The sequence below is a fragment of the Carex rostrata genome, chromosome 33, assembly GCF_964058835.1.
Source record: "Carex rostrata chromosome 33, lpCarRost1.2, whole genome shotgun sequence".
NCBI classification, from domain to species: domain Eukaryota; kingdom Viridiplantae; phylum Streptophyta; class Magnoliopsida; order Poales; family Cyperaceae; genus Carex; species Carex rostrata.
This window is the reverse complement of record NC_135950.1, coordinates 2513792-2518515: the sequence shown is the minus strand read 5'-3', so window position 1 is coordinate 2518515 and position 4724 is coordinate 2513792. Positions and strand designations below refer to the sequence as shown.

Below are 4724 nucleotides of genomic sequence, written 5' to 3'. Positions count from 1 at the left end.
GCAAAAGAAGAGACGGGACGATTAAGCCGGTAAAAACCTCTTATCGTCCAATGTCATCTCTGCCCCCGCTTGAGTTACAAGCTCACGCAACTGAGTTTGGCGATTAGAATATCACAAAAATGTTATAAAATTTGTTGAGAAATACTTAATTTGCCTTTACCTTTTGCCTTTGTGGGATTAATGTTTCTGACAAAACCAAATTTATTGACAGCATCGTAGCTAATTCTGGAAACCACCGTTTTATTATTTCGAGAGGGCAAAAACAGCAATCCCAATTCACAAGTTTTCAAAATAATTTCTTTAATTTTCTTTTCTATGGGCCGAGCCCAAAAGCATATCTCAGATTCAATTACATCTTCCTTCTCTGTTGAAATCTTATTTTATTCTCGACTCAGAAATTAACCAGGCCCATATAATTTTTTTCTCCTGGTTGTACAGTAATGTTTTAGTGATTCATGCAACAAAATATAAATGAGAGATTCATGCAAATAATATGTCACATCCATGCAAAAGAATGATTATTTAAGAGCTCATGAATATACAATGAAAAACTTCTATAGCAAACTTCTGAACATTTGTGCTAGATATATGGTAGTGAAAATAAGTTAATATTAATCTCTTAAAATCAACAACAAAATTTTTTGTGACAAAAATATTTAAACATAATATCAAAAAATTAATTAATTATGAGATATTTGAGGATTATTGAAATTAGGGATGACGCTCATCCTCCAACACCATAAATAGATCAGGTAAAGTTGGATTTAGAGACAAATTAAACAGACCAGTCTAGATCTAAATTTAGACTAAATCTCACAAGACCTATATATTTTTTTAAAACAGGCAATACAAACAATTTAAGTTAAGTTACGGAAAATTTGTTTTGCAATTTTAATTAAAATAGTTTATGGAATGCAGAAGATGTAATTTTAATTTAAATTATAAGAAATATTTGTTTTGTGAATTTTATTCATAATCTTTTCAAAATTGACCGGAAGGAATTAATGGACTACAGAGTTTTCCTTGTACTTTGACGATTAAACAATATTTTTATGTTTAATTTTGAGCAAGCAATTTTAAGGAGGAATACAGTAAATATCCATAAAAGCTAGGGGCTTTCCTATAAATAACAAAAAAAACCAAATGCTGCAAATTAGTGGTATGCAGAAAGTAACACGGGAAAACAACTCCTCTAGAGAACACAACGCAAGGCTAGACGTGTTGTGTTTGATGATAAATAAAAATTGACATGGTTTAACGCATTCAATTGCTGAATTCTTTTTAAAAATATAAAACTGACCATTTTAACACTACTAAAGTTAAAAATTAAAAATTAAGAACTAGCAACATATATATTATTTGTGCTAACTTTTCAATTTTACATATTTTTCAATGAGGAGGGTTCAAATGCCTCCATGTTTTTGTGCCTCCATCATGCCTCCATCTCTCTCCATCATTTTCAAAGTTCAAATAGTCGATCCGAACCGCTCAATCTAACCTCCATACTAAAATATGTTTGGAGAACAAATTTTATATTTTTAGGAATTTTTTTACTATTTTTTTAGATAGGTACAAAAATACTGTTTTTAGATGGTTCGGATTTACTGATTTTGTACCTATCTAAAAAAATAGTAAAAAAAATCCTAAAAATATAAAATTTGGTATCCAAACATATTTTAGTATGGAGGTTAGGTTGAGCGGTTCGGATCGACTGTTTGAACTTTGAAAATGATGGAGAGAAATGGAGGCATGATGGAGGCACAAAAACATGGAGGCATTTGAACCCTCCTCTTTTTCAATTTAATTAGTAAATATAATGAATTTTTCTCAACAATCCAAAATTCAAATCAACGTGTAAAATTTGACAAAAAGAAAAACATTTATAGTACATGAAAAAAATTGAGAAATAAAATGAAAATGACCAAAATAGAAACTTCGGCATTTTTTGTGGATATTTTTCCATATTTCTTTGAACGTAAACTATTCGTAAACATTTTGAAAAACATTTAACATGAATTTCAAAAGACAACAAATTCTAGTGTAGACACTAAACCATGGAGAAATTAATCAATTACTGACAAGAGCGACATATATATGTACATTCGGTTGCCAGTATATAGAATCAAACAGAAATAGAAAAATGTACTTCTCATTTTCGGTTACCAATTTTTTGTCAGAATTCATTTACTATCATTATTGTAACAACTAACAACATCACTGTATGATTATTTAATTTGTTATGTCCAATCAAAATTGATTAATTGCATCACAAAACAAAACAACAAACAAAAATATTGACTGATATGTGCCCTTTTACAATTATGCACTAGTGCTCATTTTTCATTTGTAAAATAGTGAATAAAATCAGTAAAATTCATATATGATGAACCTCCTTCCTCCATTGCCTTCTTTGCTTTGTCAGAAAAATCTTTACTCCTCTCTCTTCTTTCATTTGCTTCAATTCCTCCATCCATCAGTGCATATACTGCCTTTCTGATATCATCGCTCTTCACCATGACAGCATCTTCGTTAGCAAAGTTCGGCACTTTTACACTGAGACTAACTCCGATCCTGAGAACATCCACAATTAATTTCTCATTGACAAATTGATCTCCAAACCGCGGCCATGTGATCATCGGTACTCCCATAGAAATCGCCTCAAGCAACGAGTTCCATCCACAATGCGTTATAAAGCCGCCAACCGCCGGGTGTGACAAAATCACCATCTGAGGAGCCCATCCAACAATAATAAGACCTCTATCCTCTGTTCTCTCTTCAAACCCTGCAGATATCCAATTTTCAACCTCGGGTTTCATTTCTATCTTCTTAATTACCCACATGAACGGTTGGTTTGATGCCTCTAAGGCATTCCCGATCTCCATAAGTTGCTGAGGAATTGTATATGAAAGGCTACCGAAATTGATGTACAAAACTGATGCAGTATCCCTGCTATTGAGCCAGGTTAGCACTCGTTGGTTTTGATCAATTGCCTCTTTATTTCCACGAACAACTTTCATTTCAATATCCTTGTTGTAAAGGCAAGTTGGTCCGATTGTCCAGACCTTTTTTCCAATCAGCTTCTCATAATTATCAACAAACAGTTGCTCCAACTCGAGGAAGGTATTTATTACCACCCCATCGGCTGTAGACTCTTCTTCGAGACACTTCTTTCTCATATCTTCAGTGGAGGGGCTATTAAGGAAGCCCGGTGTTTGGGCTTTCGTGACTTCAAATTTAATAGGAAAGTCTGGCACAACGACATATTCGTTCTCATCGGTTGTACTATCATACACCTTGTGATGCACTAGATTATAATCAGTAGATATATAAAAGCAACATGGTCCATGAAAGATTACCCTAGGTATGCCGAACTTTCGTGCAACAGGACCCGTCCATCCATTGCACATATCAGTGATCATGCAATCTGGCAGTAGTTCAAGGCCTCCGAGGAAAGCTTCCAAGGGCTCGTCGAGGGAATAAATGGCCTCAAAGAAAGCCCTAGTGAGGCCATGAAGAGCGATGGTTTCGACACTTTCACACCCTGGTGGCAAACTGAACTTCACATTTGGAAAACTGAGCTCGACGAACTCTATTGAGAGATTTGTGTCTTTTGCCTGATCGATTATGGGTTTGATACGGTCGGCATTTGCCGGTGTGATTATGAGGCTTACATGCACCCCACGCTCGGCTAGGATGCACCCAATGTCTACCATGGGGATAAGATGACCTTGAGCAGCTAGTGGAACTAACACAAAATGAGGTTTATTTGATTCTTCTATGAAGCAAGTCATATTTGCTTGTGTTTTAATTGATCTAGCTCTAAGCTCTTTTTGTTTTTTTTTTTTTTTTTTTTGGGTATTGCTAGCTCCAAGCTCTTGGTTTTCGGAGAAATTAAGGGGCTCCAATTGTATGAAGATATTTGTAAGGAAGTATGGTTTATCAACTATATAACTATATATGAGGTTGATTGGAGAATTGATCCATGTTATCCACCTCTTTCTCCATTGCCATCTGAAATGGAAACTTCCGGTTAATCAATCATGTGCCAGATGTATACCTAATTGGTTTATACTTTTACTTTTGAATCTATGGCCATTAAACTTATATGTGTACAAATTTATTTGTCAAAAATATGTTAGGTTAGATGAAAATAAAAATTGCAGTACAATTTAAAAAAATATTTTATTTAAATATTTTCTAGATTACATATTTTGTTGATATAGAAAATTATGCCATTTTAAAAAAATATTGATTTTATAATTGATAAAGTTATAATTTTTGTTTATACTTAAATGAAAACAAAATTAATTGCTTATTTTACATTTTTTAAAAGTAATTAAAAATAATAAAAAACATTAAGTCTTATACAAGAGGCTCAAATCAAGATCCAGACCATTTGATTGAGATCGAACTAGTTTCAGCTGATAATGTGCTCTGCCATTGGCTTCTTTCCCTGCTCTCCGTGTGCTCTGCAGCTGATGATGTGCCTTCCATCACCAGGTATTTTGTTGGTATATATGCAAACTCAGCCGAGTTGGGAATCGAATAACACCGATTCCGCAGCGGCCGATTTTTCAGATAAAAACCGGCACTACAACAAAGTAGACACTTTTTGCGAGAGAAAAAACACATTTATGACGGTCGTCCGTTGCAAAAAGTACCGTCAAAAAAAGAAAAATCTGAATAATGATAGTAATTCGTCGCAAAAAGTCACTTTTTTATCC

The 4724-nt window shown here is 33.8% G+C and overlaps 1 pseudogene; it reads right to left on the bottom strand.

The window, feature by feature from the left end:
- Positions 1-2314: 2314 nt before the first annotated feature.
- On the bottom strand, positions 2315-3907 carry LOC144548758 (UDP-glycosyltransferase 73C1 pseudogene; annotated as a pseudogene).
- Between the last annotated feature and the right edge of the window lie 817 nt (positions 3908-4724).